Here is a 15,061-nt window from a genome sequence, read left to right as displayed (position 1 = left end):
TAACACTTACCTCACCCTGGCAGGCGTTTTCAAAAATGTTCGGTTTCAGTGACCTGGTGCTTCGTTTGCGTGTGGACGAATAGCCAAACCCGCGTAGAAAAAGCTGTGGTTTTAAAAATAACCGTGTTAATGGTTTGATTTCAAAGTGTGTTTGATTAGGGTTGAAGCAAAACTCTGCAGGGCTGTGACTCTCCAGGACCGATGTTCACCACCCCTGATCTACTGCATCACATTTAAAGTGGTTTGAATATTCACGTAAAGTAATTTATATCAGACAAATTGGTGACCCAACACATTGCTAAACTGATTAATCACTTAAAAATGAACTTTGAACTTTTGTGGTTTTGTTAATGATTTTTGAGCATGAGGAAATGTCAAACAACCTGGTAATGTTGTGTCTATGTAATTTTACTTCTATTGAAGGTCGTGTTTGCTTGTTTATTTCGTTCTTAATGCCAATCCAACATCTATGGCTATATTCATGGCGAGAACAAGTTAATCCATACACAAGTCTTAAGACACACTTCCGGGGACAATTTAGAATGTTCTATTAACCTAACCTGCATGTCTTTGGTTGGAAACTGGAACACCTGGCATAAACCCCTGCTGACACAGGGAGAACATGCAAACTCCACACAGAAAGGCCTCCTGTCCTTGCCGGGCCTTGAACCGGGGACCTTCTTGCTGTGAGACAACAGTGCTAACCACCAAACCACTGTGCTGCCCACAGAGTGTCGTAAATTTACTGAAAAATACCACACATGCATTTCCTGAAAGCACCATAATTAGTATAGTTCCCTATCTGTCGGTCACTATGAGCTATGTCTTGCCAGCATAAGGGTTCTTACTTGGGAGCCCCAGTTACCTCTGAGTTTAAGAGACAAGGGCGATGGAATTGGTGAGTGGAATTTGCATGCTGAGCCATTCCCCTGTACATATCAATCAATCAATCAATCAAACAATCAATCAATCAATCAAACTTTAATTCTATAGCCCTTTACAGCAGCCACAAGGTGTCCAAAGTGCTTCACATCAGATACAAATAACACATCATTCAAAACACAATATTCGAATAAAAGTAAAGGAAAAGAAAACAGAATTATAAAACATAAAACACAGCTATCAAATGCCAATTTAAACAAATAAGTTTTAAGTTTGGCTTTAAAAAGTACAACGTTTGTTTCAGTATGCATGTCAGGGGGGAGCTTGTTCCAAAGCTTAGGGCCAGCAACAGCAAAGGCCCTATCACCCCACTGTTTATGCTTCGACTTTGGGACCTGTAAAGTGCGTTGATCAGAAGACCGCAACCGCCGATTTTGTCCACCCAGAGTTAAAAGCTCAGACAGGTACTCAGGTGCTAGCCCTTTCAGAGCTTTAAAAACAAACAATAAAATCTTAAAATCAATCCTAAAAAGGAAACCAGTGGAGAGTAGCTAGAACCGGAGTAATGTGTGCTCTTCTAGGTGTACTGGTTAAAAAGCGAGCAGCAGCATTTTGTACAAGTTGCAAACGGGAAAGAGATGTTTGACTCAGACCAACATAAAGAGCATTGCAATAATCAAGCCTTGAACTAATAAAGGCATGTAAAGCTTTTTCCAAATCGTACCTTGTAAGAAAAGGCTTAACTTTACTCAACAGACAAAGTTGGAAGAAGCTGCATTTTTACCACATTGCTAATCTGTGTATCAAATTTCATGCCGCAATCGAAAGTCACACCCAAATTCCTGACAGTTTGTTTGGCATACAGAGTCCAAGCTCCCAAACTTAAATTTGAATTTACTGACATGCATCTTGTATTGAAGACAATGCATTCAGTTTTATCTTCGTTTAAAGTAAGGAAATTACGAGAAAGCCACAGCTTAATTTGATTAATGCAATTTTGCAAGCTGTTTAATGCGACACTGTCATTTGATTTTAAAGGCAGGTAAATCTGCAGATCATCTGCATAACAATGAAATGACAGATTATGCTTGTTGATTATAGCCCCTAGTGGCAACATAAATAAAGAAAACAGGGTGGGGCCCAGAATTTAACCTTGGGGCACTCCGCAATAGAGGTGAGCAGACGATGATGAGCAATCTCCCATTGTAACAGCGAAACTCCTATTTGTTAAATATGACCTGAACCATTTAAGTGCAGAGCCTTGAATGCCTACACAGTGCTCAAGACGTGCAAGAAGAATTGAATGGTCCACTGTATCAAATGCTGCCGTTCAATCCAGGAGCACTAATACAGTAGGATCCCCTCTTGTGTTGTCACTTAACCAGGGGTCCAGTTTAGGTTTAATAGACTTAAGCCGGTAAGGGGCAACTGTGTCTAGAATTTCTACAGTTTCTGAATAGAAAGCAGAGAGAATGTTGTCTGAGGACAATGAAAGAACTGATGGTTCATCAGTGCCGTAGATCGAAGAAATATAATCCAATTTGCCTATAGTTAAAAGGGTCAGGCGATCATACACCAGCAGCGGTGACACATTTTGAGAGATTAGTAATAAAAACAAAAAAAATCAGCAAAAATCTCAGCAGAGACAAGCGGTTAGCCACACAGAACTGCGCCATCTTGAAGCCCCCCCCCCCCCCCCCCCCCCAAAAAAAAACAAAAACCCTAAGGTGTACCCTCATGTTCTGTCCTGGTTCCTTTCTTCCTGGAGATGCATAAGGAGGTGACAAAATCATGGAAAGCCCTAATCACTAGTCACTAGTCGTCCCCATCTATCCTCACTACCCTTGATGGCGGGGTGGCTAGAGGGTACGTTGACGTTCACCAGCTGCACTTGCACCCCCAAACGTGGCCATCTGGAGGAATCGTCCGTGCCTTCCATCCAAAGTTTGTAAGCTGATGGCAGCTCTGGCTGCCCTGAATGCCATGGCTATCCTACAAGTCCACCAAGCCAAGGCACTAAAACAAATGCATTAAGGTGTAAGGGAAACAGGTCAATTTAGCTCAAAGGGAATCATTCAAGATTTAAAAGGGAATTTGGACAGAATTACTGTTTTACGGCTGATCACTGAAACGTCCAGCGATTCTTTGAATGAGCTGTATAACATCAACTCGGCAATGGGTACTAATATTCAAAGTATAGTGAAAACACTATTAATTTGCACAGTAACAAGATCAGCAGTTTAAGACATTAACTTGTGAGCACCAAACTTTATTGGATAAATCTTAGACACATAAACTAATCTAACACATGAACATACACATTCACACAAAATGTTGCAGAAAAAGAGAAAGTGAGGAAAGAATGAAACAGAATGAAAATGTGAAATCCCAAGTTTATAGCAATACGTGAAATTACATCGACATGAACAACCATCAATCACCTAATTAACTCTCGCATTGAGTTCCTCCATTGAGCTCAGCTCAGAATCTGGAGGTAAGTTACTTGTGTTGCCTGTGTAAAAGGGGTTCCCTTTGTTGTCTTCAAAAAGGGGGTTTCCCGAGGTTGCTGATTGGCTGGAAGTTCAGTAGTCGTTGAAGTGACGTCTTGGGAAGCCCGTGGTTGGGCGTTGGCTCGGCTGAAGTTGCTGAGTTGTTGGCTGGTTGAAGTTTTAGACGGCACTCAAGGTCAGACTCAGAGACACTGCGTTAAACTGGGTACCCCAAATTGTGCCCTGACCAATTATACCTTGGGGTGTTGCAATGTTTCTCTGCCCAATACATAAATCAAATGTTATCTTATCAGTCACATGCTCCGAATTTTCCTGCTCTTGCAAAGTATAATTTTGGACATAATTTCTATAACAAGAATATGATACATTTGACAAACTATTGATTGATAGAAACGTTTAAAGCATACATTTTCACACTCATACATACCCAACATGATAGTTTATAATCCTATAAACTATTCAATAGTTATTCAAAGTACACACATACATAATACGGAGTTATGCATGGAAATTATTAGTTGCTCATAAGTCCTTTAAGTGTCATTTAGGTGCATACATGGAAAGGCAGTCTCTGTGCCATTCTGAACGTAAGGACATGTTCTGTGAAGACCAGAGAGGTTAAAAAGTCTCCTGAGGAATCTCAGTCTGTTTCTTTTCTTCTAGGTTGGGTGAAACCACCCAACACAGTTTCTACTAATGATTTTCCTCATGTGATGGTCATGATATACTGTGTTTTTGACTATTAATTTTACTTACTTGCCCCAAAAATCTCCTTTCTGCATTGGAATTGTTAATAAGTGTTCTTTTGTTTAATGTTGAAAGCTGTTTTGTGAAAGAATTGCTTGGTTAGGCTTGCTTCAGACTGGCTGGTTGGAGGATTTAATTTATGAAAATCCTGTGTCTTAGGCTTCATCCTTGGAATTCACCTCCTCATGTTTCAACCATGTTCTGATCGAATCTTAAATTGTCTGATTCGGGTCTGATACCCTACAAAGGATAGTACTGACCCAATGTTGATGCAGGAGCTGCACACGGGGACTGACTTCGCTCTCCGGGCAACAAAAGTCACAACATGGTTCCTCAGGCAGGCAATGTAGACCTTGTTGGTCCAAGAGCCCCATCTCTGGCTTAGCCTAGTCGAGATGAGAAACTTTGACAAAGTATGCTTTCTTGACGCTCCCATCTCCCTGGCTAGCCTGTGTGCTGACACTGTTGAGGACTTTGTACAGAAGCAGACTGAGGCCATTCAACAACATCTTGCCCCGATATGATCCTCCATCCGCTGAAGGCTGGTCAACAATCACCTTGGGCATCCTCTTTGTCCCGCTACTGGAACTGGGCATCAGGAACCTCAATAATCTAGCTCATCATGGGTCAATCGCGAGAACAGCTGTTCAATAACAGGGACCTTTTGATTCAGAACCTCAGCCAGTGGAATTTTCGGGTCAACTGGGAAAAGAGCAAGCTCTCCTCCATGCAGATAATCTCTTTTCTCTGAACTGCATGAGTTCCTTTGAAGGCAAGATGGTGGTACCACTGAAATAATTTCAGAGGCTCCTGGGACATATGGAATCCGCAGCCCCTGTCGCACCTCTCGGATTGCTCCATATGGGACAACTTCAGCAATAGTTACACAGCCGAGTCTCGAAATGGGCATTGTGTCACCACACATGCTACATGCAATTGGCAGGCAGCCTCAGAATCCTGGACAGGGGTTCAACTGCTTTGGCACATCCACTACCTGAAGTCACTGGCAGTGCTTTTAGTTCTGTGGCGGTTTCACATGGACAACACTGTGGCTGTTTCTTACATCAACCATCAGGGAGGTCTATAATCACGCACAGTCTATAATCTCAACTCACCCACCATCTCCTCCACTGGAATTAGACACTGCTCAAATCAATGTGCGTTGTGGGCTATAGCCAAGGCTAGGCAAACATGGATATAATCTGAATAGCTATGATAGGCAACACCTGACTTCCGGTAGAACAAACACTGGCTTGTTTGACTGACGCTGTTCTCCAGTATACATTTTTGAGTTCTGGTCTTTGATCTTTTGAGTTTGATTTTCTGAGTTTTATTTTGTCTCATTTGGTTTATTTTGTTCTAACACCACAACTTACAAATGGGGTGTTGCGATATACCGGTATTGACGATAACCATGATATTCAAAACAACAATTATCAATATTGTGTTAATTTAGTGTGTGACGATATATCGCAATATTTAAAATGAACAGTTCTCTTATGATAACACCACATGTAAATACTCCAGCGCCAACTAACTGGTAACTAACTGCGTAACTGGTTGAGCTCCCAGGTGGCAGTATTGTGCCTTAACGTTGACACCTGTCACACAAGAAGAAGATGTAGTGCTACTCTGAAGCCCTGTTCCAAATGGCACACTCCGGACTTGAGGACTTCCTCAGAGTCCACACTTTGGTGACATCATGTAGTGCAGACCTATAGGGCCCTTGGCGCGAGTCCACGAGGGCACATTGAGAGGTATTTTTGGGACAGACTCGAATGTCACGCCGGAAATAACGGTCTGGTTGTTTTTTGACAGGAGCTGCAGGTTCTGGGAATATGCTGCCTACAGTATGTTCCATTTGAACTAAGATTACAATTTTAACACATAATAAACGTGCGTGAGTTTCAAATGAATTTACAGGTTTAAATATAAATACTAGGTTTACATATGACTCAGTAAAGCACTGACATTCGGTTCTATTTATTTAATGAATCATAATGTGCTTGTATTATTCAACTCTCTATTATTATGTTTGAGATATTAACCACTGGTCGATGACCATAATGTTTGTATAAACTGTAGGTAACAACTGCTAAAATGTACACCTAGGCCTAGACCTAGTAATGATACCTGAACTTAAATATTTTCTTCTCAGGCATGTCATCAATTGATCTTGAGCGAAATCTCCTCCCATACGTTGTCTGATTGGCATTTCGCAAGGATTCCTGGGTAGTTAAAGTGTGTGAAGTCTGCATCTATGCAGGGTACAAAGGGGGTGCTGCTGAGCACACTTCAGAGCATTAAAATGCTGAATGGGACGTTCTACAGTCTCGTAGACTCGGCGAGCACGCGCAATTTAAGTCCACGAGACCGAAAGTCCACATGAAGTGTGCCATTTGGGACAGGGCCTGAAGAGAGCCGTGTTTGTCAGAGTAAGTTGACATTATTATACTAGTCATAGTATGGGAAACGTTATATTAACCTGTTAACAGCGGTTTTCTGTGCTCATATATTTAAGTAAAGGGTGATTATTTTAATAAGTACCGCATTTTCTTTACTCGTCTTGTTTTTGTGTTTGCAATCAATACGGCTTGTGAATAGTAACACTTTATTTCTTTGTTCAAATCTATTAACAGTTACACGATTAAAACTGATATTTGCCTTATACAACATTAGGAAGATTAGACCCTTCCTGTCAGAGCAAGCCACCCAACTTCTTGTCCAAGCTTTTGTTCTCTCCAGACTGGACTATTGTAATGCTCTCCTGGCGGGCCTTCCTGCATGTACTATCAAGCCTCTGCAACTGATCCAGAATGCAGCAGCGAGGGTTGTCTTCAATGAGCCAAAAACAGCTCACGTGACTCCTCTCCTCATCAGGTTACACTGGCTACCAGTAGCCGCTCGCATCAAATTCAAGGTACTGATGCTTGCCTACAAGACGACCACTGGCACGGCACCAACATACCTAAGCTCATTAGTTCAATCTTATGCACCCTCCAGAAGTTTGCGCTCTGCAAGTGAACGACACCTTGTGGTGCCATCCCAAAGAGGTTCAAAATCACTCACACAGACCTTTTTCTGGACGGTGCCCAGCTGGTGGAATGACCTCCCGATCTCAATTCGAACAGCTGAGTCTTTACTCATTTTCATAAAACATCTAAAGACTCATCTTTTTCACCTGCACTTAACCAACTAATACTAGTACTTACCTTTTCTTTTCTTGTCTATCATATTCTTAAAAAAAAAAAAAAAAAAAAACCCTGGCTACGTGTTCTATACTAGACTATCTGAGACTTGTCATAGCACTTGTATACCGTTGTTGTTCTCTTGTTGATCTGATTGCTTCTATTGTTCTCATTTGTAAGTCACTTTGGATAAAAGCATCTGCTAAATGATTAAATGTAAATGTGATATTGAAAAACTGTGTGACCACATTGCTACATTAAACTCTGTAAAATGTTTTGCAGTGCCATGCACTTAATGCCTCATCTGCGGTCATTCTTTAATAAGGTTATTTAGTTAACATTAGTTAATAACATTAGTTAACGTCAGGGCCGCTGCTGGCCAAATGGGTTCCCTAAGCAGGATTGTATTGTTGTGCCCCCCTTCCTCAAATATGATGAAAAAACAAACAAACAAAAAAAAACCTCCTATGGGGGGAAAATAGAACTTTAATAAAATAATAAAAAAGTAAATAAATAAATGAATAAATTGTATTATTTACAAATTACAATTGTAGCTCTTGACATTTACCTATGGCTATAACTTTATTATGACTCTAATTGATTTTATGGTCTCATGCATTCAGAAATCATGCAAAAGAAAATTAAGTAGTTTTACTATGATAAAACCATGGTTTATTTTTGTACGGGTTGTGATGTCCACATGTTTTTTGTTGAAGAAATTATAAAGGCTGTGTCATCATAACAAAAAGTTGGCCAAAAATGAAATATTAAGTGAATATTTGAATTAAATGTTTGGTCAATAGCCTAAACAAGGATTTGATTGTCCTGTAAGTGTAACAGCAGCAATGACCCTTTGGCTCCCTTTGCAGGCATTTGTAGCTAATAACATGTTATGCACATAAATTGTTTATTTTGTATTAGCCTACATTATGTATTTTAACAGTGTTATTAACCAATCAATATTGACTCATTGTTTATTATATAATGCATTTTAAGTCATTTTAAAGGCTATTGGTGGCTTAGGTCTGTTTTTATAACAACAACAACAACAACAAAAATATTACAGTATATTAATACTTCTTTGTAAATTATTATTTGAAGTAACAAAACCATGATTAATTTTAACCATGGTTAAATACCATGGGTACAAATACGATGATTTTTGGTGTTATTCTTGTTAAAACCATGGCTAATTTTCTTAAGGGAACCTGGAAAGTCAGAGAGAATATTAGATGCGTTGGTGGTGGTGAAATTATTTCCATCATTAAAACTCGTTTTTAACGTCAACAGGAAAAAAAATTAAAATAAAATAAATAAATAAAACACACACACACACACACACACACACACACACACACACACACACACACATACAGTATATATATATATACTGTTTTCTGCTATGATAATTGAATGTGCCTGAATGTGCATTGTAGCTGACACCTAAATTAAATGATTTACAATTTATTTTAATATATATAAAAATGTATAAGGTGTGCATTGAAGCTGACACCTAAATGAACACATTACAGTTGTTTTTATGACTGTAAATCTTTCTCCTCAAATGCTATTGACGTTAGAAAAGTGTATACCAATATCGCATGTAACTTTAGAGACGGTCAAGCCAAGTTTATGCCGGTAATTTTTGTGTATTTTTTATTTTTTTTTACTTCCATTTTCTTTTCTCTGCGCCAGATTGCTGGTGTCTTTTAACCGGGCATAGATGTCCATCCATCAATTATGAATATTCTGGCGCAAAAATGAGGGGCGAGCGGTCGCGGTCGCGATCGCGGATGGGGGAATGGCGCGTTTTTGTTTTTTTTTTGTTTTTTTTGAGCAACTGGGATGATGCCCCCTAGGAGTTGGTGCCCTACACAGACTGCATACTCTGCGTATAGGGAGCGGCGGTACTGGTTAACGTATATAAATAACATAAATAATAATGAACAATATTTCCACAGCATTTATTAATCTTAGTTCATGTTAATTTCAGCATTTACTTAAGCATTATTAAAATCACAAGTTGTGTTTGTAAACATTAATGCACTCTGAACTAACATATACAATGAACAACTCTTTTTATTAACATTAACAAAGATTAATAAATTGTGTAATAAATGTATTGTTCATTGTTCATTCATGTTAGTTAATACATTAATGTTCACAAATGACATCTTATTGTAAAGTGTTACTATTAGATTCAAGAGATTCAAGATTTAATTTGTCACATACAAGTTATATGGCATACAACAAGCAGTGAAATGTAGGTCTGGCATACTCTTTTTAGACTGTGCAAAAAAAATAAGAGAGAATTAAATACAAATAATGAAATATAAAAAAAATAGTAAGAAGAAAAAAATAAAATATACACAATATATTAGACTACTACATAGATGATCAGAGATGCTACACAGAAACTGCTACTCAAATGGTGTGCAGAGATGTGAAAAATGTACAGTGAGGGTGAGTTGCATAGCTAGGTTATCTCGAAAAAGTGCAGTGTGCAAAGAGTTATTGGGTAACCCTACACTACCAGAGTCTCTAAAGTGCAGTATGTTTAATGTCCATATTTAGTAGTCTGATAGCGTGAGAGAAGAAACTCCTTCTGAGCCTCTCCGTTTTTGCCATCAAACTGTGGAAGCTTCTGCCTGACTGTAGCAGATTAAACAGTGGGTTTCTAGGGTGGGTGGAGTCTTTGAGGATCTTAACAGCCCTAAATTTACATCTCCTGGTGTGGATGTCTTGCAGAGAGGGGAGAGATGTTCTGGAGATGCGCTCAGCTCAGTGCACTACTCTTTCCAGCTGGACCCTGGCACAGTTTATTGAATGTTTTGCAGTTTTGTGGATCTCTCTTTACAGTTGAGGAGGTCACTACTCCAAGGTGTCCAGCTCCTTTCCGTTCTGTGGTCCCTGTACCTGAGCTTCATCACAAGAAGGCCTCCAGCCCAGCGCCACTGCACAAGATGGCTGCAAGCCCAGCGCCACTGCACAAGATGGCCGCCATGTCTGAGTCCCCGGCCAAGATGGCCGCCACACCTGAGTCCTCCACAGATGCGGAGCTTGGGCCAGGACTGGCTGTCACAGAGACTATTCCCCTGACCTCAGTGCTTCTGTTTATGACAGTTGCCATTCTGAGTGTGTGGGCTGCACACTGTGCTCCAGAGACCTTTCCTGTCCACGAGTCTGCTCCTGAGGCCTCTTCTTAGTGAATCCACTCCAGTGCCTCCAGAGGTGGCGGCGTCCACTACAGAACCTCCAGAGGTGGTGGCTTCCACTGCAGAACCTCCTGAGGTGGTGGCACCCACATTTGAACTCTCTGCCTGTCCTGTCACGGCCAAGGAGGCCGTCCATGAACTCTCATTCTGTCCTGTCATGGCTATGGGGGGCATTTGTGAAACTTCATCCTGCCTTGTCACGGCTATGGAGGCCGTCTGTGAACTCTTGTCCTGTCCTGTCATGGCTATGGAAGCCATATATGAACTCTCTGATTTTCCCGTCACGGCCAGGGAGGCTGTTTTCAAACTCTTTGCCTGCTCTGATACACTGAATGAGCATTATGAACTTGTTGTCCCATCCAACCTCCCTCTCCCTCCTCCTCCTCTACCTGTCATGCTGTTTGTTCTGCTTTTGTCTGTCTGTCCCTCAGGTCATCCTTTGAGGGTGGTGAACGGTCAGGATTCGCCTCAGGACAGCCAGCCTCCAGCTGCACCAAGATTGGAGGATCCCAGATCTCCGTCTCCGGCCATCGAGATCTGGGCTCCACTTCGGTCTATCGACCCTTTGGTGTTGCCTTGGCTCAGAGCTCCCTCTTCTCCATTGTGGCCCATCAGTCCACTGGCTCTGCCAGGCTTCCTCGTTCCTCCGGCTCCACCTTGGTCATTCGTCATCCTGCCCTCGCCTCAGGACTACAATCCTCTGGCTTCGCCTCATCTCTCCATCCCTGCGGCTCTGTTGGGCTCCTCTCTCCCTCCAGCTCCACCTTGGTCACTCTGGCTCCACTGCGGCCTTCTGGAACCCCACCTTTGCTTCGGTCACCAGAGTCGTCGGTAATCACTGATTATTTCTTTGCCTGTTAATGTGTTAATCTGTCTAGGGTCTGTCTTGCCTTGCCTACGTATTTTGACTTTGGATTGCTTATTGAATTTCTTTTTTTTTTTTTTTTTTTTTTTTTTTTTTTTGCGTGTTCTTGGATTATACCTGTTTGCCCCTGTTTTGACACATGCCTGTTTATTACCACATTTTTGTCTATTAAAAGCTTGCAGATGGATCCAAATGTTTAACGTCTCAATCAGCACGTTACACATTTGGTCTTCCTTTCACCAGCTGCATACTAAAACACGTAATGACAATGGGAACGTAAACTTTGAAAATCTTAGCCACTGTTTTTAGAAACTCATGCAAATGTAGATTTTTACCTGTTGATGCCTCTTTTAGTTTTGAGGCACAACTACTAAAAATGTATCTAAATGGCCCCCTACTCTGTGTGTTGGTGTATAGACCTCCTAAAGTCAATACGACCTTTTATTCCTTAGCTTTCTGAGTTTCTGTCTAACCAATTGACTCGTTGTGACAGGCTGTTGGTCTTCAGGGATTTCAACATTCATCTCTGCTGTCCATCTAAGCCTATAGTTAAAAACTTTGAGCCTTTTTGACTCACACAGTTTTGTCTCCAGCCCTACACATAACATAGAGCATACATTGGATCTTGTTTTGCATGTGGTTTCTTTGTACATATCTGTGAAATATTTGATGCTGGCATTCCTGATCATTACCCTGCAGTGTTTGAACATGTCATTTCATATGATCAGCCCATCCTTTCTCGGCCTGTACATTACTCTTGTCAAGTCAAGACATTACTCTTGTGCCTTTCAAGCAAATACTGCTCTTGAATTTTGGGAGTCTTATTCAATTATTAATTGAAATTTTCAACTCTGCCTGTTGTACTGCTTTGAATACAGTTTGCACCACTTAAGTGCAAGAAGAGTAAGGTCAGTTTTAGTCCTCAACCTTGGTTAAATGCATCCACTCACACTCTCAGACAAGAGTGCAGGAGGGCTGAGGTGGGAAAATGATGGGCTACAGGTTTCCTACCAAATTTTGAAAAGCTTTACTGCCTATCAAAATTCCATTAGTGAGGCAAAATCCAAATATTTCTGAAACTTGATTGCAAAAAATGCCAATAGATCTAGTGGTACTACCACTTGTACTAACACAATATGGTGTTATCAAGCTCTTTTTTGGCTTAACAATGAGTTTTGAAAAGTCCCAGAAAGAAGTGAGGTGTTTACCACTTCTAATAGATCTGTTTCTAAACAGTGAAACACAGTTTTGTGGGAAGTGTGTCAATGCAGCAGGCTGACAGGTGTACTATTTCTTCAAAAAGTTTGCCATCAAATTCTTCAAAAACTAACATAGTAACTTATTTCTGAAATGGTCTTCAAATCTGTCTGACCTCAGCATAACATGATGATCTCCTTTCTAATATTAATGATCTTCTCAGAAAAGAAGGAAGCAAACTCATTCCATTTGCAGTCAGAGCATTTCACTGGGAATCCGACATGGGTGGTTTGTTAATCTCTCAACATTATCAAAAAGAGTATGAGTGTTGCTTAAGTTACTGTTTGAGAAGCAGCTCTGTCTAGCTGAGCCTAGTTCCACATTGAAAGCATGAAGTCTGTCTTTTTTAGATGCTTTCTCATTGTGAATTTCAAGTTTCGTCTTCCGCCACATCTGCTCATCTAGATAATGTTGTTGCTGTACACATACATGGAGCATGACAGACAAATATTTTTTTTTATTTTTTTTTTTACTTAGATGCAATGTAACTGTTAGTGTTACGACAAACATTACATTGTTTTGTGTGTTCATAAACAATTTAAAAATTAAAAGGTGTAATTTCATGAGACTTTGAAATTGCAGAATAGAAACTAGCTGAAATATATTTCTTGCAATGAAAACCCCTGAGAATATGTCCTCAAGAAACTGGTGTACCGACACAGTAAACCTCAATGATTTTTCAGCAGTCTTTTACATCGTTTCATCTGTACTAAATTCATTCATTGCCCAGTCATGAAAATTTTTGCCAGACCAGCTTTAAGATAATTCAAAGCGTCTTTATTTACTTCTTCAGCTTCAGCATTTCTCCTCATTTCCTCCAGCTCCCTGACCCATTCTTCTTTCCCAGTCTCCCTCACTTTAGGGATGAAGTCCAGATGCTAGGCAGAGTCTGGTTTTAATGCGATCTGGGACAGATTCTTGATGTTTTTGTAAGCATCAGTCGGAAGAATTGACTTCTGTTTCTCAATGTCCTGCAGATCTTTGTCAACATAATCCATTACAACCGAAAACCTTTTGGTTTGTTCTTCGGCTTTTTCATATACCTTTTTTTTTATAGAATCATATTCCATTGTTGTGCTTGAGGTTCTGATGATGTATTTCTTGTTTTCTTTGACGTGTTTGCTGTGGTAACACTTCCCTGTGAGTAGCCATCTTTCATGACTTCACGTTTGCCGGGATTTGAACTCCACCAGCAAACTCATGACAGTTTTCCTCACAGACGGTGCATGACGTCGCCTTCCTGTGCTTCCATGACTTGCTGTCAATGGGCACCTTCTCCTTGACAGTCTTTTTTACCGTAATTCTGAAGTTTGAATGCCTATCAATCTTTTCCCTGTTTTGTCTTATTGCCTCCTGAATCTGAAGTTTTTCAGACTTCTTTGACTCTTTCTCTTGAACTCGCAGCTGTAAGTTGCTGATGGATGCTTCAAAACGAATGTGCTCAATCAGGACATCTGAAGTCAGCTCTAAACTTCTTCTGCTCATTTTATTAAGAGACTGAAGTAATTGTTTCATCTCTTCCATGCTGTCTTCCCAGGCAACTCTTTGAGCACAAATGTGATGTTCTCTAGTGTGACGATCATCAGCCTGATGGTTGTTGAATAAGAAATAATCAGGTTCGCTACCTTTGTCTCGTCTGCAGTGAATTTTAGCATTTTTGATGGCCCCAAGTTCATTTTTGGGTGGATCAAAATTTGTTGAGGGAAGTGCGTGGCCTCAGAATTTAAAGGTGAATGTCACAACATAACAGGGCCAGTCATATTTCATTAAAATTGTTTTGTTGCTGAAATACAAAGTGTCCTGACAGTATAGGGATTGTTTATGTTGTGAAGGGTGTAGTGCTGTGATACAGATGTGATCAGTGAAGCAGTTAGCCAGGTTTTATTGTAATTTTCATGAGCAAAGACCACACCACAACCAAATATGTAAATGAATAGTTTATTGTTCAGAATGTTAAGGATGTTCCTAATAGGTCAGTTTGCTTCTTTAAAGGGTGAAGATGAGAGTATCTGAGGAGTGGATAGTCATCTCCGGAATACAGGAGTGGATAGAAGGATTGAATGTAGAGGAGTCGTAGCGAGTTCTGAGAATAGTAGGATGCCAGAGAATGCTAATGAGGACATGAAGTCTAAAGTTTGATCAGTCTCAGAATTTGAATAGCATGATCATATGAGAGTATGCAGAGGCTTAGTAGGTTAGTGGTTAATGGAAGGTGTTTGGTGGTTTGGCATAGGTTCTTGTTTTGTAAGCCTTTAACAAGCTTGGATGTGGAACTTCATTCCATTGTTGCATGTATTTAGCCTATAGAAACTTCATACAAGAAGTTTATTCCTGATAAGTAGGCTTGGAAAGAGCACGGTCAGATATTTTAAGGAATTAGTGTAAGAAATTAAGGAA

The sequence above is a fragment of the Cyprinus carpio genome, chromosome B7 (genome assembly GCF_018340385.1).
Source record: "Cyprinus carpio isolate SPL01 chromosome B7, ASM1834038v1, whole genome shotgun sequence".
Taxonomy (NCBI): domain Eukaryota; kingdom Metazoa; phylum Chordata; class Actinopteri; order Cypriniformes; family Cyprinidae; genus Cyprinus; species Cyprinus carpio.
The sequence above is the reverse complement of the archived record's forward strand: the minus strand, read 5'-3'. Positions refer to the sequence as shown.